The sequence below is a fragment of the Mustela putorius genome, unplaced genomic scaffold, assembly GCF_011764305.1.
Source record: "Mustela putorius furo isolate JIRA1106 unplaced genomic scaffold, ASM1176430v1.1 tig00003923_pilon_pilon_pilon, whole genome shotgun sequence".
In the NCBI taxonomy this organism is placed as follows: domain Eukaryota; kingdom Metazoa; phylum Chordata; class Mammalia; order Carnivora; family Mustelidae; genus Mustela; species Mustela putorius.
Genome location: NW_025422068.1, coordinates 5,861,667 through 5,884,197, shown reverse-complemented (window position 1 = coordinate 5,884,197; position 22,531 = coordinate 5,861,667). Strand labels below are relative to the sequence as shown.

At 45.0% G+C, this 22,531-nt stretch overlaps 1 protein-coding gene across 3 annotated transcripts in view; it reads right to left on the bottom strand.

The window, feature by feature from the left end:
* The window catches only part of SEMA6A (semaphorin 6A), a 128,184-nt gene that overhangs the window by 80,799 nt on the left and 24,854 nt on the right, over positions 1-22,531 (bottom strand). The window lies entirely within an intron of this gene.

Sequence of the window (22,531 nt, the reverse complement as noted above, 5' to 3'; positions counted from 1 at the left end):
TCGCACATGAAGGGCGCCTGTGCCCCATACCCTGTGACGGTGACTTAATTGCTCTGGGGGTGTGACCTGGGCTTTGGATATTTTCATAGATCCCCAGGGGATTCTCCTAAGCAGACAGGTTTGGGAACCGTGGATATAAACAGATGGGCTCCAAATTACAATCCTAATCCTTCCATTTCGATGCCTTCCGTTCTAACCAGGGATAATTGATCATGACTCAAAAACCTTGTACTCGTGCCAGCAGAGTGGCTCTTAAAATCTCCAAGTCTATTTGGTGCCCACCTCCCCTCATGCCAAACCACTAAGAAAATAGGATTTAATCCATTAACAATGACAGGGAGCCAGGCGGAGACTTCTTCTCCAGCATGAGGCTTGCGATGTATTTTTAATGTAAACACAGACAATAGGTATGTTCTCTTTTATGACAGAGCTGAAATAAAGCAGACCTCATTAACCCTCCCAGATGCTGTGGTGTAGAGGCCCTGCGAATCCTGGGTTCAGAAGCCTATCTCCCAGCCTTATCGAAACGGCTCTTCTCTTCCACCGTGCCCCGGTAACCTGGGAAATATAAATTTTGATTACTGATTCCTGCATTTGTTAGTAACCGACGATGTATCATCAGTAGCTGGTCACCAGTGTCAGCCCAGACTTAATTATCTGAGCCGAGGAGAAAGTAACCCCACGAAAGAACTGCTTTCCAATTAAAGCAGCATGGAATACGGGATTTGTCTCTCCGGCGATATTCAATTCATACTCCTTTTCATGTTATTTGTGTGGTCTTCTTTTCCTCATTACAAGCTCAGATTTGTGAATCTTGGGCTCCCTAGCAAGAAACACATAAATATCAAGAGGGCAGCTGTCAGACCTTTAAAAAAAAACCCTGCACAGTCACCACCAAAAACACAACAGTAATTACAGTTTCCACTAGCAAATGCTACAGTTAAGGTTAAAAACCTCTTTCAATGTAACCATTTATTTTCACAGGTTCCTAACCTCTGTAGAATGTATGATTATGTGTATACAGACACACACACATACACACACTCTTAATTTTTAGAAGATACTGATTCAGGGGTCAGATGTTCTGTGCTTTGTCTTAGCTCTTGTTTCAGTGACAAGGGAAACATGTTTCTCCTAGCACAGGAAACAATATTTTGGGGGAAGACCTAGGCCAAACTCTTGACTCTTCTTCCTCCTCCCTGTCTTGCTCGTATTTCCTGCTGTTCCTCTTCCATTCTGCCCGCTGGCCTATCTCAGGTGTTGCTCCTTCCCAGGACCAAGTACAAAAGATGGTCTTCTTCGAGACTAACTTGACCGTGACCACTTTGGAAACACAGGCTTTGGAGCTTGGGTTGTTCCAGAAAACAATCACTGAGCGCCTACTGTATGCTGGCCATGTTCTAGGCCCTGAGGACAAAAGAAGTCTCTGCTCGATGGAGCTCAAATCCATTCTAGTGTGTTTCCATCCCATTCCTTCTCTCCGTGGCTCCGTGGCCTTGCATTCATTTATTTTGTCTCCATAAGTCCCACGTTCGTCCGCTGTAAGGTGGGATGAGCGTGATGTCTTCATAGGGTCATTAGGTTGAGAAGAACCCAAGTACCTCCCATAAAGACCTGTTTAATCAACGTACGCTTCCATTTTCTTCTCCATCCCCTTTGAGCTCAGGGTTGGCACTGGGAGACCCTTATGTGGCCTCTCGTTTCCGCATTTTGATTTTGTATCCGGATGCAGCGCTTGCTTCCTCAAAATACTTCCTCACTAGAGTTTGTTTTCCCATTTTCCCCCCACACCTCTCAACCACAGCCTGTGTGTCTCACGGGGCAGAGCTGCCCTTCTCCGGACACCGCACTGCAGCCTGGTGCTCCACCAGGACTTGACCGAAGTTTAAATTACTCCTTGCAGAGGGGCGGGCTGGTACTTTCTGGTGATGCAGTTGTCAGAGCGGCGTCAATGGAAAAAGGAGGAACCCTTTGTGGTCACTGCTGTTAGTCACTATCGACCTGGCTCACTCATATCTCCCTTTCCAGCCACATTATAGGCACTTACAGGGAGAGGCCCTTTTACAAAAGACAACAAAACTGAGCATTCATTGCCTGAATTCATTAGCAAGACACTGTCTTAGGCACTGTGACCAGTACGAAGATAAGGGATGGCTAATGCACAGGAACTTGGGAAGTAGGCAGCATTAGGAGCCCTCTGGAACCTTCCTACCTGGCAATCCCAGGTGAGGGCCTTGTCCTAGTGCTGTGGCCGTGGTTTTTCTGCCTGTGCCCAGGGTTAAATACACCACGTTTTTGGTAAACTGCCTCTACCAATAAGGTCGTGAATTTCTCACAATTCATTTGAATTGGACGAGTTTGCAAGAATGGCTCCTACCAGATTTTCTTTTGCTTTCTTCTCTTTACTTTCATTCTTTGTATCTTGTACTGCTCTTCCCTTGACTAGGTTTTTTCCAGTGCTTTCCCCCGTGCCTCCCACCTGCTGCCCCAACTAGTTCTCCACCCCATTCTTTTTCCTGCCTTGGAAATTCCTACCCTTCCCTTAAGATACTCTTTAACAAATATCACCTCCTCTGTGAAGTCTTCTGGGATTTCCTCTCCACCCCTCCAGTTAATCACTAATCTCTTTCTTTTCTCTTTGGCAAGAAAGAACTCTATCAGAGCAATCAAACTGACATTATTTGTTTAGTAATCTACCCACCACTAGACTGTGAACCTGGCAAGGACTGACAAATGTTTGAGGGACAAACAAATGGATCCGAGCGGGAATAATCACAAATACAGTCACCGTCCTCAGAGGATTAACAACTTATGGGGGACACAGACGTACTGATAACTAATTGCAAAATAAAGTACAAATACATATGTGCTATTAGAAAAATGCTACATATTTTAAGTTTTAATTTTTCTAGCAAGGCTTAGACGTACTCACGTAGCTCACTTCGTACTGGATTGGAGCCTTGAAGCAGTTACTACGCATTATACCAGAGTTTGTTTTTTGAAGGCCTTAGTGCTAGCTGGTCTCAGAAACCCTATTATTTCTACAGGCCCTGGTAACTCATATCAGACTGATATTGCACTAGCCTTTTAGATGCATATATGTACATACACAGGCTCTTGAAATATACATGAAATGTAAGATGCTGGTACTGGTACAGTAACAGGCAGCCCTCCACCTCCTATGAAATCCCTGACCTAGTTACATTACTGAAGGCATAGCTTAAGTGCATACAATGCCCTGCACGTGGAAGAAATTGTTATCGTGAGAAAAGTAAATTTTACATTCCCCAAGTTCTGGATTATTAAATCTGTGACCTTAATATTGCATTAGAGTAGATATTTTATTCAATTGTGTGGACAATGAAATAAGAACTCAGAAAGATACAGCTGGCCCAGACTCCCCTGGGTGTGAAGAGATGATATTTATTTTATCAACTCCTGACAATGAAGTTTAAATTGTTACTTAAAGCTCCTACCAGCAAAATATTCATTCAGACAGAGGTTAATTCTTCACAGCAGTACTTGGTGTTGAACATTTTGTCATCAGAGCTAAGCAACTGAACGTTTCTGCCCTAAAAATGGGTGGAGTTGGATCTTCCAAAATGCTGGATAAAGAAAATTAAACATGGCCAAAAAAGACAGCTATTGCCAAAACAAACAAATGGATTTGGGGCTGGCTAAATTCACTATTCCTAATGATTCAATGTAAGGAAATATGTGGACTTTCTTCCAGTGCATTGTGAAGTATTTCTCACCTAAGTACTCTGAGAAAGTGATTTTTCATTCACTGTAGGTCATGAAAAGGTGCACGTCTACAGAGGCTGGAGAAGGAAATTCTTTTCCATCGTCCTCTGGACAGCTGATGTTCTAGCTCTGTGTTGGTGCAAAGGGCTAGATACATGTCTTCATGTATCTTTGTCAAACCAGTTGGTTCTAATGAAGTCTGATGGTTCCTCTCATGCAGCCGGAGTTAAAAGCCTGCAGGAAAAGCTGGTACCAACTCTCAGTTAAAAGTCAACTCTGAGACCACAAAACCTTAGATAAGATTAAACTTTAACATCCAAACAGCTCTCAACTGATAACTCCCAAGTCCAAACATCATAAAGCCATCTTAGAAATGGAATAAAGATGCAACTTTGAGGGAAAAAAAAAAAAAGGGAGGATGACTTGGGTGGAGGGTCGGGAAGAAATACAGATTTTGCTTTAATTAACAGCTTGAGCAGGATGTAAGTTGCAGGTACAGTTTCCTGAAGGTCAGATCATTTCAGTGAAGGTGGCCTCAGACAGCAATTTGCACTGTGCAGGCTCAGGAGAGGTTAAACACCTAATCAACAAATGTGTAGCCCTCTCTCCACTGGCTTCCTTTTCCTTTTTGCATTTCCTCTCTTAACAATTGGATACTATTCTTGAGTGATTAGCATAGCGCAGTGGTCTCTTTTCTCATTTTCCAACTTCATCCTTTGGAACCAAAAGTGAATAACAAGGCTTCGTGAACTTCCTGCCCTGTTTCTAGCTCAGGAATAGAATAGAATGCAGAGTTCTGAAGTGCCCAGTTAAAGGGCAGAATGCCCCCCTAAGCCCCAGAGGCCCTGGGAGCAGCAGCACCCCACACCCCACTCCATCCCCGGAGTCCCCTGGGGTATGGTGCTGAGACTGCAGAAGCGGTGGATAATCAGGCAGTCCAGCTCAGGTAAATTAACTTAATGAAACAGATGACTTTGTATATGTATTAAGTATACCTTTGAAACTGACGAGGTTCAAATTTCCACTCAGCTAATGAGTCTGTGATAGGACCTTGGCAGAAGTGTCCTCCTTCTGCCGCCACTAAAAGCCTTTCTGCACCCCTGCATCCCATCTCTCTCCGTTTGCGGGGAGGGGAGCAATGGGGGAGTAGGCAGAACCTTAACAAGCTGCCAAGCTTCCAAAATGCAAACAGCAGTAGTGGCCTATCTGAGTTGTGATTGATGGTACACAAGAATGTGTGGCTCCTTCACAGACGCTCTGGCCGGCAGCAAATGAAGGATTTAAACCTTTGCGCTCGGCAGATAGCCAGGGTATTGTTGGGGACTGCTGTGGCTCTCTAATTATATCCAGCCTGATAATCATCCACTCAGCTGCTGGGAATGGCTGGTACCCGGGGACTTTAATTTCACTGTCCCCCTCCACCAGATAATGCCCGACCCTGTGTCACTTGGTGCCGCACACTGAAGGAGACAAATGAGTTTTCTTCTGACTCTTGTTAAATTAACTAATGGATTCTGGTTGTGAAACTGGCATGATGATAAGCCAGGCCTCTCTGTGGGTCCTGGGCGGACACGTAGACAGTCTCTTAAGGGTGTTATTAACTTCAGGCGTTAAAGTAAAAGAGCAACAAAAACAAGAAGCTGGCCAGGGTGAATAAAGAATCTGTTTACTATGAACAATGATTAACTGAATGGTTTATATCTCAGCCGGTTATTTTAGTATCTCAAGATGCAGCTATAAGAGAGCTGTTCCAAACTAGGTCTAAAACTAAGGATTAAGTGACCAGTTTTAATCAGTATCTTCCTCTTTTCTTTGAGTGCTATGTTTTGTTTTTATCAGAAGGTGGCTTTTATTCAAGATGGCGGTACCTCGGGCCATTTGAAATGAACGTTGTAAATCCTGAAGGACCTTAGGATGAGAGGAGCTGCTATTTACATTACTTTCATTCTACTATAAAGGCCCCAGCACTTCTAATAATTGGTGAAGGACATCGTACTCTGTATGGCAGGGTAACTGTGCAGATGCTAACGTTGTAGTTGTGTAGACACTCCTGTTCCACGTGGCCTTAATTTTTAATATGTATTTTTCTTTCACTTCACTCAAATATTGTGGGTCTCGTTTTTATGCAGCTGAAAAGATAAATGTCCTTTCCCACGTTCCCATCAGAATTCTGTGTGTTCTGGGAGGTTAAAAAATTAAAACTCAGCTGTTCCATACTGTATTAAGACCAAAATTTGGCATCCCAGATGTGAATTTGTTTCCAAAAGGAAACAGAATCTGGTAATTTTTTTTTAGAGGAAAAAATATTTTAAAAGCTTAATTTATTATTTAAAAAGACTCCCAGTTTTCTGCTTCGTATACGATTGTATCCCCTTTGAACTTCTGAAGAGTGAAAACCCGTATTAATCTAAAATTTTTACCTTTAAAAACGGGCTGTGGAATTTATAGGAAGGAGTTGTAGAACCTCTCTTAATCAGTGACCGAAAAATGCCTGCTTGCCTTCATTTTAGGTGGCATATTTTCAGAAGGGGTCCCTCTGCTCACGAGGAATTTACTTTTGCAAAATAATCATATTTTGTTGTGTTTACCGTGTGTCAGGCTCCGATCTAACGCTTTACTGTTATGACTCATTCAATCCTCACAACACCCTGAGATGTATGCCATTATTATCCCCATTCTAGAGGCGAGGAGGCTTCCCCAGGTCATATACTAGTACGTGGGGCAGATGGACTTGAACCCTGGGCTAGCTGGCTCCAAAGCCCACATCCTTAACTACTGTGTACCCTGCCCTCTAATTACAGTATTTCCCAAATCTTAAATTCACTACACGTTTCCTAAGTGCCTATTTGTGCTCAGGGCATGGTGGTGAGGATGTGGGGGAGGGTCTGGAGTGGGAGAAAAAGAGGGAACCAAGTTTTGAAAACACACATTTTCGACCGCAGTTTTGTAAGCCGGGTGGATCTGACCCAGTGGCCGTACTAGGATGCAGCGAACCCCAGCCTCTTCTGATCTTGCAGTTTGAGGAATCATGGGACCCAGAGCTTATACAGTGTGTCTGAGGCATCTGGGTCCTTGATGGGGGTATAAGGGCATGATCAGGCCCAATCTACCTGGAGATATTTGTAGGGCTACCCTTCAACCCCCCCCCCCACCCCCGCAGAAAACCCCAGGGGTAAAAGTCCTCACTTCCGTTCCAGGGCCTTGTTATTTTCCCCCAGACTCCTGCGGACTTCAGTAACAATGGCTTTGTAACTGCTGGCACGGTCTCACACAAGCCAGTTGTTAAAGTGTCATTAGCCCAGACCCAGACAGAGATGACAGGTATCAACAGTTTATAATTTACAAAGTGCAGGCTCAGGTTTCCCCATGCCTTCTGCCAGCAGCTCACCACCACACCTTAGCCTGGCCCTGGGTGGGGACTGTACACATTCTCACAGCCCTGTTTTCAGGGGGATCCATCCTCTGCACCTAGGAAATGCCCCTCTTTCATAACGTCTCGGTCTTCCCAGTCCTTTAAACTGTTCGCTCAAACTGTGCAGAGCTGTCGATCCATTTCCAGGTTAACATTTTAAAATGCCCCATGCAACAAAATAAACACAGGTGCCGCGGAATTCTCCTGATGGGACTGTTTTTCTACTGTGTTGTAGGCTTCCTTCTGTGTTTTCCCTCTTTCTAACCCGTGGTGCACCAGTGCGCTGGGTGGGACAGGTCTGGAATGACCGGCCTTCTCAGAGCACCGGCTTGGCTGCTCTGAGTGCAGATTCGGATTTTCTGAAGCTCTTTCATTCAGCTCACTTAGCTGCCTTCTGTCTTTTTCAATGCTGACATGTTTCAATAAAACTTGAGACTAACTGGAATACTTGGGGGAGGGGCCTTTTGGGTGAGTGATTTCCTGGTTAAGCTAAAAGTTGTTTAGAAAGCCCTTGTTATTGAAAATCTGTCCAAAGTACATCAGTGCGCTTCTCTCTCGAGTGAGGCAGCATTGCCGGAGAAAACTGGTAGGGAGCTGCTGGGAAGGACAGCCAGAAACTCTGCAAAGCTGCACAGGGCTGGGTGTCCCTCTTTTGCTCAGAGGCAGCTCCTCTCTGGGTTGGTGAGGCAGCTAGGACTCCACACCCTTACTGCTCTCTTCTGAACCCCTTTCCCGTCTCAGGCCAGAGGCCTCTCACCTCTACCATGTGGATAAAACGAAGGCTAGGAAGCCATCGGCCTTCCCTTACATATCCACCGCCAGACTTCCAGTCACCGCTTGCACTCAAGGCTGCTGCCCCTTCCTTCCGTTTGGGATCACCTCCCACCCTCCCCAAGGAGGCTGCTCAGCACTTGGTCCTTTCTCTCCCAGTCCACTAACATCCCCATGCCACCCAGAAGTGCTCGGGCAAAGTCCATCAAAGACAGAGCCCAGCAGCTTATCTCAGCCAGCCTGTCGATTCCTGAATACGGCTGGAGCTCCTTTCCCTCTGCCCACCCATGCTGCCACCACCACTGTGCTGATCTCACGTGCGCAGAGCATAAATCAGACCATGTTCCTCACTGCTTAGGCCCCTTCAGAACAACAGGCAGTCTTGGGTAAGCTTGGCTCCTGAGAGCCCTGCCCCCTCTCTCATGTCGCACATGAGCTCGTGGCTCCACAGATACCCGAAGCCCCTTCTTGCCTGGGGTTCCCTCTGCCTTCCCCTTGGGCCGCCCTGGCTGTCTCCTCCTCCTCCCATGGTACCTCCTGGCATCTTTTTTTTTTTTTTTTTAAAGATTTTATTTATTTGACAGACAGAGATCACAAGTAGGCAGAGAGGCAGGCCGAGAGAGAGGAAGGGAAGCAAGCTCCCCGCTTAGCAGAGAGCCCGATGTGGGGCTCGATCCCAGGACCCTGAGATCATGACCTGAGCTAAAGGCAGAGGCTTTAACCCACTGAGCCACCCAGGCGCCCCACCTCCTGGCATCTTATTCTTGCCTTTTTATGCTAGTCACCACAGGCTGTAATGGAAAATGTACTTGTGTGCTTACTGGCTGAATTCAACTCCTTTAGTCCCATGAGTCCCTGGGTCACGTCCTTCTCATTCACCATGAGATACCTAGTGCTGAGCCCCGGATGGAGCACATAGAAAATGAAGGAACGAGTGAGTGAATGGACACACACGGAGACTTTATACTTTTACTATGGAAGTCTTCTCCAGAAGGACTGCAGAAATCCAACCGGAGACGTAACTGAATAAGGAAGGTCGGGAGAAATCTGCATTGTAAGCTTTCTAGCGTTTGAAATGCCTGACCTATCCTTACCTACACATAAGTTAGGCCACTCTTCCTGGGGGAGAAGAGCATTTAGCCTAATACAAATATCTGTCCTTTTCTAAGGAAGTGAGGTTCGAAAGCAAAGCACAGAGATGCTGTGTTGAGACTAGTGACCAGGGTGGCCTGAAGGCAGGCAGGAAGGAGAGCAGCCTGGGGCCCCTGTGAGGGGCCTCCAGCGTGAAGAAGCAGCAAGTGGATGGGGGGTAACCTTGCCCAACGGAGGAAGCTAAAGTTAGACCAAGTAACAAGGACATCGGCCTGACTGGGAAACAGGGAAGCTGGATAGCAAGTGGGACACAGAACTGCAAGTCTGCACAAAGAGTTGGCTTTTAGGGGAAGAGGACAGGAAGGATTTGGGTGGGGATGAACAGAAATTGCAGTGAGGAGCAGAAGGCCACAGTGGCGGGCGGAGGCTATTGTGAGCACAGGCAAGTAAGCAGCAAGGGTTTCTTAAGAGGCTGTGCCCTTCGGAGTTTGCACAATTCAAAATTGACCCTGAGTTTGTGTTCTGACTTTGCGAATGGATGTTTCAGATGGGAGTGAACGTCAAGAAAGAAGGCGGCCCCCAACCTGCGGGAAACAATGGGCAGCTGCCCATCAGCCGAGGTTCAGCTGTAAGGCCTCCCTATTGGTGCTGATTGCTCACTCCGGGAGAGCAGACATCAGTCCGAGAAATGGCTGGTGCTGAGCCGAGGGAGAAATCAGGCACCTTCCATCACAGGTTCAGCTTTTATACAGGTCACAATGTAACAGAGAAGGGAGCTGCCGCTTAAGAGGCTCCACCAACCCAAGATTCTGGGACATAGGTCACACCCACTCCCCTTTGGTTTTCATCCACCCAGGTGTTCCTCTACTGGGGAAACTGCTTAGAGCAGAGATCTTCTAGAACGTAGAATGTTCTAAACCAGAAAGAGACACCAGGCATTATGCACAGCCCTTTAGTTTTGCAGGCATTTTTTTTTTTTTTTTTAAACAGGGGGAAAAAAAAGAAACGCCATCCTTGAAATAACTCCCATCAGCTCACTGCTGTTTATTAAAAAGGAAGTGGTTTCGGATAAAGATGCCCACCTGGCTTTTAGGTCCCCCCCGCACCCCAGCTCTGTCTACTTGCAAGGAAGATAGTCATTTCCCTGGCACTGGCAGCTTCTCTAGCATCATCAGAGAACACAGAAGGCACAGGGGCACAGCCACAGCCAGCACCAGTCAATCTGCCGTCATTGCCCTCGCTCCACCTCCCTTTTGCAATTTGATTTGTGCTTTGGTATTATTATAAGAGTGATTGGAATTTAATTTTAGTTAGGAAGATCTGAGTCCGTTGTTTGCTTACAAACAAACAAAAGAATCCTCTTCCCAGCACTAGGATTCCTGCTTGGCTGGTTTTAAATAGATGAGGCTGACCAGATATTTACCATCAGCTTGGTGAAGAAAGAGACATTGTCCTGCAGAACCAGAGGCCTGGGAACTGAGTCCGCGCAGTGATATATTGCTAACTGGTAGTGGATACTGACCAGTCGCCAGCTCCCTGTACATTTCACAGAGGTGGGACCAAAACAGGGGGAAAAAAAAGTCCCCAAGTCCCTGCAGGGTGGGAAAGGCATAGTTGCAGTCACCTTGTGAAACAAATGACTGGCAGGCAAACCATGAGAAAACCACAACAGCACACTGGCAACATGCTGATCGGGGTCTGACCAAGAAAAAAACCCCCCGATCTTTCAGGCAGTGGACACTGGCAGAACTCCCAGGTCCTTCCACTCCTGAATCACGTCCTGTGCATGGCTGCCTTCAGGTACCACATTGTCAGCGGAGAGATGTTCTCAGCGGTCAGGGAACAGCTCACTATGCATGCAGCCTCTGAATGGCTGGGGGTGTGGGGGTTTTCATTCAGGTCTCCTGTGATTGCAAAACAAAACAAAACCCCCCTACACCACTGGTGTTCTTTTGTACTTTGCAAAGGCTGTACTTTTCTGGCTCCAAGTTCAAGACTCCTGGGCCATTGGGAGAGGCAAGATGGACAACGTGCGTGGAAAAGTGAAGAGGAGGCGTGCCTTAAAATCGAGGCCCTAATAAGAGGAGCTCAACATTTGGAACACCTACCTAGCCAGAAGCCATCCAGACAGCAGTTCGAAGTTAAGTATTTTGATTAATGAGTTGTTGATGAACACACACACACACACACACACACACACACGTACATTTGCAGTGACCTATCAGTAGGAAACCACAGCACATATTCATAATAAATACGTATCTTAAGAGGGGGGTAGGCACAGAAAATGACAGAACGATTGGAGCTAGAGATCATCGAATCCACTACCCAAGTCTGCAGGAAATCCCGTTCTTGCGGAGCAGTTCAGTGGCTAGCCCAAGGACATATAGACATGGCACAGATCAGCAAGACCTGAACACCCCTTAGGGGCACATCCTGGTACTTGGATGTTCCCCTCCATGTGGCATGGTGTTGAGCGGTCTGTGGAGACCAGATTGTGGGTTTTGCCAACAGTTCGGCTTGAACCCCTAGAACTGTTGTTTTCCTAGGGAAAGATTCCTCTACAGAATCTTTTTTTTAAAAAGATTTATTTATTTATTTTAGAGAGAGAGCATAGGCACAGTAGGGAGGGGGAGAGGAAGAGAGAGAGATGCTCAAGCAGACTCCCTGCTTAGTGCAGAGCCCCACTTGGGGCCTGAGTTGAGTCAGGAGTCGAATGCTTAACCAACTGAGCCATCCAGGCTCCCCTCCTCTTCTGAATCTTAATTAGCTTGACAAAAAAATGGGAATGGTAGTAATGCCTGCCTTCAAGGTTGCTGCAGAGATTAAATGAACCAATGAGAAGCACTTAAAAAGCATTGCTATTAGTAGTAGTAGTCCTCGTTGGGTTTCCACCTTCTTGGGAATTTTAATACATTTAGAAAAGAGAAAGAACAGGGAGGACATACAAAAATAACCACAAAGATAGATACAGGAGTATGCATATGGGTAATAAATGCAAGACAGATCACACGGGCAGAGCATTTAATGGCTATATCTGCTCTTTAAAAACACGGGCCACATGCTCTGTGGGAGTAACTGTCTACGGTCTTCACCAATGAATATTATACCTCCAGTCCTTCTGCTTGGGCTCAGTGGTTTGAGTTTGTTTTTTCCAGTGTTAGTTAACAGGCATTTGCTGATTCTTTAAAAAAGTTCTATTTTCCTCAGAGTAACGGATTGCCAGACTTTACTATGTTCTTCTTGATGACCGGTGGATGTCCCGAAGTAATGAATTTGGCGGGGGGGGGGGGCTAAGATGCAGGTCTTCCACTGGTAGAGCCACCCAGAGGGTTGGGAAAATAAATTCTTCCATGTTGCTTAGACTCTGCATTTTCCAAGGCTCTTCTAGCACTATTAGTTTGTGGGAATTTTCAGGGTAGTTCTGTTCAGAGGAGCAGAGTTTCACTTGAGTGTGGTTACCTGTGTTTCTGCTTTCATCAATAGTTGGTAATATTTTTGTCTGTTACCTTGGTTAACATATTATGTATCTGTTTGAATATACTTACTAGATGCTTTTCATGTACTTAACATTAATCTTGGAGTTGACAGTGTTTTTCCGTGGAAGTCACTTGTGGGAAATAACATTTTCTCTCTCTCTTTTTTTTATTTTAAAATTTAAATTCAGGTAGCCAACATATAGTACATCATTAGTTTCATATGTAGAGTTCATTTATTCATCAATTGCATACAATACCCAGCGCTTGCTACATCACATGCCCTCCTTAATACCTACTGCCCAGTTAACCCATCCCCCACCCACCTCCCCTCCAGCAACCCTCAGTTTGTTTCCTAGAGTCTCTCATGATTTTTCTCCCGCACTGACGACTTCCCATCCAGTTTCCTTCCCTTCTCCTATGATCCTCTGGGCTGTTTCTTATATTCCACATATGAGTGAAACCATATGATAATTATCTTTCTCTGGCTGACTTATTTTGCTCAGCCTAATAACCCTCTAGTTCCATCCACATCGTCGCAAATGGCAAGATTTCATTTCTTTTGATGGCAGCATAGTATTCCATTGTGTATATATACCACCTCTTCTTTTTTTTTTTTTTTTAAAGATTTTTATTTATTTATTTGACAGAGAGAAATCACAAGTAGGCAGAGAGGCAGGCAGAGAGAGAGAGAGGCAGAAGCAGGCTCCCTGCTGAGCAGAGAGCCCGATGCGGGACTCGATCCCAGGACCCTGAGATCATGACCTGAGCCGAAGGCAGTGGCTTAACCACTGAGCCACCCAGGCACCCCTATACCACCTCTTCTTGATCCATTCATCTGTTGATGGACATCTAGGTTCTTTCCATAGTTTGGCTACTGTGGACATTGCTGCTATAAACATTCGGGTCACTACATTTGTATCTTTAGGGTAAATACCCAATAGTATGATTGCTGGGTTGTAGGGTAGCTCTATTTCAAACCTCTTGAGGGATAACCTTACTGTTTTCCACAGTGGCTGTACCAGCTTATGTACCCACCAAGTGTAAGAGGGTTCCCCTTTCCTAACAAACATCGGTTGTTTCCTGACTGGTTAATTTTAGCCATTCTGACTGGTGTGAGGTGGTATCTCACTGTGATTTCTATTTGTATTTCCCTGATGGCTAGTGATGTGGAGCATTGAAAATAACATTTTCAATCATGTGTTCTACAGTGAAGCAGACTTTTCTTCATGGTGTATAAGGTGCAGTTTTAACCATCCACACCTTATCCTTATGTACCACAACCCAATGCCCCACCTTTGGAAGTCAGAATAAATGGCTTTTCTTTCTTCAACACCAGACAGCTTTTTACAAAAATCGTGATGATATGGGCAAACATTGTGTGGTAGTTTTGTTTCTTAGAGCTGGAGGCGATATTGGGTTGGTTTGGTAGTTTTTGTTGGATTTTGCTGTTCTTCTGAAATATAGGTCACATATTCCTAATTTCAGGCTGTTAAAGTTTTATAGAGTATTGAGTACACACATCACCTGATGTGTGACGAAAAGCATTTTTCCTGTTTTTGCAATCTTACAACAAAAGGAATCACTCACAGTCATTGCTTGGAGAAATTGTCTTGCCCCTATAACTGGGTGAGCCAGCGTGTAGGGCTGCTGTCCATACTCTCCGGATACACTCCATAGAAATGGCTCCCAGTATACCAATGGGATAACCTGTACCTTTCATTGCCGTACATTTCAGTAATTCCTCTAATGCTGACTCACATGGCTTCTGAAAACATTTGTGCCTAATTAATTCTGCTCAAATCACACATACATGTAAAAGATGGATTTCCTTCAGTGACGGGATTTTCATCAGTAGAATTGTGGACACCATTTCTATCCATGGTGGATGCTCAGGTTAAATTATTATAGCTCTTTGAAGCCCAGATGCTTTATATTTTAGTTTCATTTTACTTCTGTCCTGGATATTCTTAACCTTTTGATTTTTACATAAAAATTTAATTATTTAGGTCATCGTTTGCAGCCCTTGCTTTTTCCAATATATCATAAATTTACCCTAGACACAGAAAGCATCATATTGCTTTAGTTAATTTTTAGTTTGTTGAATAAGTGTTTTTGGGAATCCTCTGATGTCATTGTTGTGTTAAGTCTTACTTTCCATGACAGGTTTATCTTAACTCATTTTCTTGTACTAAGCTGTGTATTTTTACTCCTTTCCTTACATTGTAACATCTTGGTTAGGTAAAAGATGGATCTTCTTTCTATGCTCTGATATTTTCTTTAGGTAATGAGATAGCATTAAAAAACTCATTGTTTTCAGGGCATGTAGTTATTCTGAAACAAAGAGATAGAGAGACTGACAAGGTAGATAAATGTATTTTTAATTGGGAAAAGTATCCATTAATCATGCTTCTGATTCACATTCATTTCAAATACCACTTCCAGGGGCGCCTGGATGGTTGGGTGGGCTAAGTCTCTGCCTTCAGCTCAGGTCATGATCTCAGGGTCTTGGGATGGAGCCCCATATCAGGCTCTCTGCTCAGCGGGGAGCCTGCTTCCCCCTCCTCTCTCTGCCTGCCTCTCTGCCTACTTGTGATCTTTGTCTGTCAAATAAATAAAAAAAAAACTTCAAACCCAAAACTAAAAGAAATACCACTTCCAAGTAGGTGAGCAAAACACAAGTATGGTAAATGCAGGCCATCTGAACCCTGTTCTCATCCCCAACTTTGTGGCCGGCTCACCATTTTCTGGACCCAGCCTGTGGGTTGGATCCACCATTGGAGACCACTGGATAAACGATTCCTGCATAACCTCCTGCTAAGGGTGTTTCCAAAGATCCCCTGATTTCTGGCTGTTGCTGCTTTTCCAACCACTTTTGCGGGAGGGGCTGTCCCCTTGTCTTACCCTGAAATGCCACTTCAGTCTCTCGTGGTCAGAGCCAGGACATGGCAGGATGAGGGGGTGGGGCATGAAGCTGCCTGGGGTTGTTGCCCCAGGATTCCTTGTTTGCTTGTAATTGGGCATAGCTCACAGAGACTGATGTGTTGTGTAGGCCTGTGTTATTGCATACTTAATTTCAAGAATGGGAGAGAGAGAGAGAGAAAACTTGGCCCAGATTATCATTTTTCACTCCTGTCTTCCTTGGCAGGTTATTCTCCTCTGACTGGCACCGACACCAACCCACAACTTCCACTTGAGATCAGCATCTTTTGGCACTCAGGTGGCAGTCTCTTTCTGCATGGCTGAATGCAGACAGGAAAAAGTCTGGTGTAAATAATATTTTCCATTAGCAACATCAAACTGATGTCAGAGCTCTCAGTCCGTCCCAAGACAGTGAAATTCACAGTCACGGTCATAGTTAAGACGGCAACGTAAATGACTTACAGTGGAGATTGTCGGACCCCACTTGATAATGACTGGAGCAGAATAAACGAGTCACATCAGGATCGTGTCCTGCTCAGGCTGCAAAGGCTTGATAACATTCATGTGGATCAGTGTGAGGACTGGTGGGGGTGGAGGGTGAGCACAGAAACAGTCGACTCACAAGCTGGCCTGGCTGCCCAAAATGCTAATGAGTGATGATCCCTGTGCCCGGTGCATTTTTAATATTTAAAATCACAGTTCAAATGAGCGGCTTTTCACCTAAACTGGTTGGGTCTGTTTTGTTTTCGTTTTTGTTTTTCGGAAGTTCTATTATGTCTGTTGTGTCCTGGGGAGGAGAGAGGCAGAGTCATCAAAACCATTATTTTATTTTTAAAATAATAACTAGCCTCCAAGGACATCTGAAAGCAATATTTGTAAAAGGCAAAAACCCCAGACTAACATGAGTCAATAAAGGGTTAATTGCTGTGCATGCTTCTATGCTCAGAGGCCACCCACACAAGTTCATACTGCCAGTACCCAGCCCCAGAGTTACTGTCATTACAAGTTCAAACGCTAATTAATAGTTAGAGTGAACTTGGTAACATCTTATACATGACTGGGTATCTAGGGCAGAAGAAAACTTTTGGAGTTGCTTAAGATACTCTCTTTGTCCAGTACAGCAGTTCTCATGTGGAGCTAAGCCCGTGTCTTGTCTGGGTACGTGCACAGAGAGTTGCCCATTCCTTTGGATAGGGAGTTTGAGATCATCATTTCTTACATCCCTTCCAGACGATGTTTGGTAACCCAGACTGTGTTAAGTTCAAGAACTATGCCACCAGCACTGCCCCCCACTCTGGTGTTTATAGAACACTCTGGTGTTCCATAATTTCAGGATCTACTTCTTTGGGAAGTAGAGTTAAAGGACACTCAGCATTTGCCTTTTCATCTTACTCTGTTGTGTCTTACTTCTTCCCAGGAGACATCCTCACTCCCAGCTTCTTTATGTGCAGATAGCATTTTCGATAGCCTTTTTAAGGACCTAACAGCCCCCTTTTCTTTCATTAACAGGGTTCAGAAAACACTGGTTTTCTTCCCCTCTCATTTACCTTAGACTTCAGGGAATTAAAAGCAAAACGGTTCTGCTGTTCAAAGAAACTAAGTAAACAAGCACGCAAATTTGAAAAAGGGCAGCTGTCACACGTCAGGATTCCAAAAGAATTCGGTCTTTGAAGGTGAAGTTGGCCTGTGTGCAGATACCAGTGGGTCAGGGCCAAACTGGTGGGGGTTTTCATCGCTTGAAGCCTTGAATACAGCTGGTTCCTGCGATGGGCTTGGAGAAGCTGGACGTGTCTCTGGCAGAGCGGTGAGAGGTGCGAGGAAGTGAGGGCTGTCCAGTGTCCTCTGGAAATTTAGGGCTACTTCCTGCACTCTCCATCTTCAGTTTCCTAGACTGGCACCCACTTCCTTTACTCCCAGAGGCCAACCTTGAACCCTTGCCCTGATATTTGTTTGTTATTTTGGAGGGAGCATCATATTTCATTCTGAGCATTGAAATTCTGTGCATGTATGTCTGTTTGAATATCACAAAGCACAAGCAGCATATCATAAAGTTGAAGGTTTTGTTTTTTTTTTTTCCTGCTAAGCTCAAAAAATACTAGCTTTTCTCTTTCTAGATGATGTCAGTTTCATCTTTTAACTGCTGTGGGATGATGATCCCTTTCCCTGTTAGGCCTGTAACTGAATTTCTTTAAGTCAGGGAAGTGCTGTTTTCCTATTTTATGACTAACTTGTTGGTAATGTTTTTGAAAAACTCTTAGGACCCCTGGGTTCAGTCGAAACCCCTTTCCCCTGCACCCTCCCACAGAGCCGGTGAGCAAAAGGACCCAGCTCAGGAGAGGTTCTCTACCTGGAGCCCCTCTGCTCTGGGGGAGTCTTCCAAACTGTAGATGGGTCTCAACTTCTGCTTTTCCTCTTCGTCTAGTCTAGTTCCTGCCAAAAATACTTTTTTCTTCCTGGAATAATTCTCGTTACTCTTGAAACAAAACAGACTGTATAGAAATACCCACTAATATACAAACCCTCATCTGTAGCATCTAGACTTTTAAATCAGGCCAAGAATTTCTGTTTTAAATTCAGAGTGGTCAAGACCAATCAACAGCAGGTGCTCAAGACAGATCTACGTGGGATAATGTCTTCTCCAAAGGTTTATAATCTGACAGTCTTCCTGACCTTCCAGGGCTGTTTAACCCAGATTAGGTAGCAGAACTAGCACCCCCATGTGCTGACCAGAGTCTATGCTGGAAGAAGGAAAGTACGACAGTAGGATAAGGCAACCAAATGCTAAGATAAGGTGGTCCAGCCTCGGGGCTCTTAATCAGGTCTCTTGTGGGGTTGAATTTAGGGCCAAAGTAGACCCTTTCACGTTTGTGGTGGATTTTATAGACTCTCTCTTCTCCTTTACTTCTCCATTTAGTGCTTTAGTCTTTCGGGCAGCTCTTAAAAATACATCTGGAGGGTCTTTGATGATATGGCAGTCAATGTTCTCTGCCTCATTTCTCATTCAGATTAAATGCCCCTTGTCTGGGTAGGAAATAAAGAACTCCCTTTGGTCCCTAATACTGCAAAGAAATAATGTGACTACCAGAAAAGCTGGAATAGACTCAAGGCTTATTTTTTAGTAACATATTCACACTTCTGGTGTCTTACTGTTGAAGGTATTCATTCCTAACTGCTGGCCTGCGGGTGACCCTTCCTTATCAAAGTGGCTCTCTGGGGTCACTGAGGAATCTCTTTCCCTATCCTCTTTCCCAGTCCTGGGGCTGGGCATAATCTAGGGCCCAGATGCGGGGTGCAGTTTCCTTGTGTGTTTCTCAGAAGAGGCCCCCCACCCCATGGACTCTCGGGATGGGATGGGTTCTGCCTGCCTCACAGGACTGAGATCATTTTATCAATAAGTTACAAGGACAAAAACTTGTGTAATTACTGTGATATCACCATTTCTAGTCAATGTTTGTCTAGCTTGGTATTTATTGCTTTTAGACTTTGGCACAAAAGGTGAAGTGTCCGAGGGTTTATCTACAGCCATACCCACTTCTGTTGTAGAAAACTCCTCGACAGCCTTTAGGACTTGGTTGCCCAGGAAAATGGCAGCCCGAGGTGGGAGATTTAAGACAAGGGCCAGTCTGGTCTCTCCATGTATGGCTGGGGATGGCACTCAAGATGGGGCGACAGTTTGCTCTGCAGAGAGGGGGTCTTGTCATCCCGCCATCATCTTGGCCCCGTCCCATTCCCTTGTCCATGGAGATGGGGGGGGGGGTGGCAGAAGCCAGGGAAAACATAGTACTGAACTGAGTTATCTCGTGAGGCTGTTGTGATGATTAAGATAGTTTTGAAAGGGCCATCGAGCATTTTGGAAGCAGGAAGCTTTAATAAAATGGTAAGTCATTTCAATAATAAGTATGTGCTGGAAACCAAGGGCAGAGTCTTGGTTGACTGGAGTCAAAGCTCTGGAACCAGACAAGAGCCATAATCTGCAAGGCCACTGAGATTAGTGTCACTTCTCTTACCTCAGCTCCCCCTGCCTATGTGGCCTCAGGGCCATGGGGCAAACTTTGGGCTCCTATGACTCTAGAAGGCTTCATGAATGATAAACTGCTGACAGGACATGCTCACAGCCCTACACTGTGGTCAGCTAGCTAATCTAGAGAGCCTGCTCCATTTTCTAAGACAGCCCTGTTTTTGGACTCTACCCTCCATGTGTTCTCCTAGCTCATGTCTAGGAGTCCTTTCGACTGGTGCTTCTCACACATGGACGTGGACACCAGCCACCTTGTTGAAATGCAGACTCTCCTTCAGTTTGTGTGTCGTAGGGGCCTGAGCATCTGCATTCTTGTACGCCCTCAGGTGGGGCCGCTGCTGGCTGGTGAGCAAGCTGGTTTCAGATCACCTGTCCGCTGGACCACAGGGCTGTGACTCCCCGGAGCCAGCTAACTTTCCAGATTCCCTGGAGAGTCCCCATACTGCTCACACGGACCCTTAGCCTCCCAGCCCTCCTGCAGTTAATACAGCAGCCTAAGGGAGAACGACGGGGCTCTCAGAACTCAGGGTTCGGATTCAGAAAGCTGTCCAAAGCCCACCCACCCATTCTCCCAGGCTCCCAACTCCTCACCCTTCAGCCATTCCCACCTCTTTTTACAGCTCATTATCACTAGTCTGAGCAAACACAAGCTTCAGCCTGATAAGCAATCAACTGACTTTTCCATAAATATAGATTGCCATGAAAAACAAAAAGAAAAAAGAGAACAGAATGGAAAGGTGTTATATATTCAATTTATTTTCGGTTCCAAACCTATTTTTTCCCCTAGACTTGTTGCCTGATTTCCATTAAGTCATCTTGTTTGCTCTTTGCTTTTGCATCAGTTTTTCCTGCTACTTTAGAAAGATTTTTTAAAGGATTAAAAAAAAAATCTATTAGCTTAAAAAAAAAAAAAAAGGAAAAACCTATCCTTTTTATTCTTGTGGCCTCAAAGAAATGGTAGGTCATATTGGGCCTGTGTACTAAGTGTCCCGAAGGGCCACAGCCCCAGTTCCACTGAAAAACCTTGAATTCGGTTCTGTGGAAATATTTGCTTTCACACTGTTCTTCCATGTCATCCTAACTGGACTCCTAGTCGAGGCCTGTGCTGAACCCTGTAAATGTGTTCCCCCGACATTTGTATTTGTTTATTTTTCAATATTCAGACATAAAAAGCGACTCCTAAGAATTAACTCCTGAAGCGTCAGCAAACAATGGGTGCGCGGTGTCGAAATTTATGGTTTGTGTGTATATGCTCCAGGTGAAAAGGCCTGCGTTTTAAAGCACTTGACATCTTTTTTTTTTTCCTCTCTTAACTATTTGATTAATATTAACATGCTGATTAAGAAAAGGCCCTTGTTTTTGTCTGTTAAGGAAGCTTCTACAACAGAAGCTTTTATTTTATAACAGTATTACTGAGAAGCAAGCATTAAGACTGGCTAATAATGGCTTTGGATCTAAACCAGAGGAGAGGCTCCAATGATGTAAACTGCTATACGTCTGATACTTAATAAAAGAAGCTGAATAATCCCTTGAGTCAACACCCATGAGCAGGAAGCATTCTGCAAATAAGGAGGGAGCATGATTAGCACTGGAAATGAAGGTTTATTATCCTGAGAACCTTGCACTATGTAAGCTCCTCTTTGAGAGGAGCTAAGGTGTCTTCAGGGGTTGTAAATGATTGCCATCAGCAGAAGCACTGTACCTTCTCCCCCTGCGTCCCCTGGTGCTGGGAGACTGACTGCGTGACCGTCACGGTTCTTGTGTGGGACCGTCTACCCTGCCACTGACATCTGCACCCGCAGACCGGGATGTCTGGCAGCCTTGGGACTTAACTGTCGAGTTTCGAGTTGATGGGTCTTGAGCCGGTTCCAGAGCTCTGTGGGCATCAACAACAGCTGGCCTTCCCACCCAGCGAGGGCCCGGCTGTAACGCCTTTACCCTCGTTGACAGCTCTCTTTTTTCTTTCTTTCTTTGCCGTACTTGAGGCTTGATTTATGGACCTTAACTCCTGCTTCCAGGGAGGACTGGCACGGTCCTGATACTGTCCATTTAGTGGCCATGTGCGTGTCGGCCCAGCGCCGGTTCTGTGTTCTCAAGGCTCACGGTGCGTTTCACTGACTATCACATTTCTTGTCACACTGGAGCAGAAAACTGGCTTTGGGGTGGGGTGTGGAGGAGAGTTTTAAGCTACTGCTGTGGAGGACAGGAACCATGCATGCCGTTCCATACAGGCAGCATTGCAGTGGGCTCTGGAGGGTCACCGTGGGCTGCTAACACATCTCTGGGTTTTTGATGGTCAAGAGTAATAAAACACACCTCCCCGTGTCTGTATTACATTCAAAGCTCTTTTCAATCTGTAGTCTGTAAATTTCATGGTCTGTACCATACAGACACTGTTGTCAGGCTTAAATAACACATTTGTCATTGATAAGGCTTCTCCAGCTGGAGGGCTTTAAGATCCGTTTCCCAGCATCCCCTTTTCAAAGTGGAAAACTGAGGCCAGCCCTCAGATTATGCCAAGTCAACATAAGATATAAGCAGACAACTTTATTTTCTTAGGCTGTACAGCTTCGATTCACCCAAAAACAGCCCTGCCCCACCCACTCCCATTCCTTAAGCCACAGTGGATAACCAAAACAGTTTTGTCCAAATGATCCAAAACAGTTTTAAACTCTGTTCTCATATAAATGCTACCTTGGAAGCTAAAGGAGTTTATTGGACAGGCCCAGTCTTCTCTGCCTGCAATTTTTACTTCTAGAAAGAAGTGTATAGTAACTAAAGTGTTATCTTGTAGCTACAATATCCTGAACCCCTAATTTAAGGTTCTTGGGGCTAGCTGATGGGAAGAACAAATCAGCACTTTTTGGCCTCTCAATGGATCAACTAAAACTAAAAATCATTATAAGCAAATAAGAAAATGGACACGATATATCATCTCTTAGATGTCTCTGAAAATGAGGGTTGAGAAAGCACATACTAAATTCCCTTAATATAACCAAGGAGCATGTAAGAGGCTGCTTTATAACCCTGTGCCATTTGAAGACTGAATCAAGAAAGAAAAATGTCTCTCAGAGACTGAGGAATTAGCCTTAATGG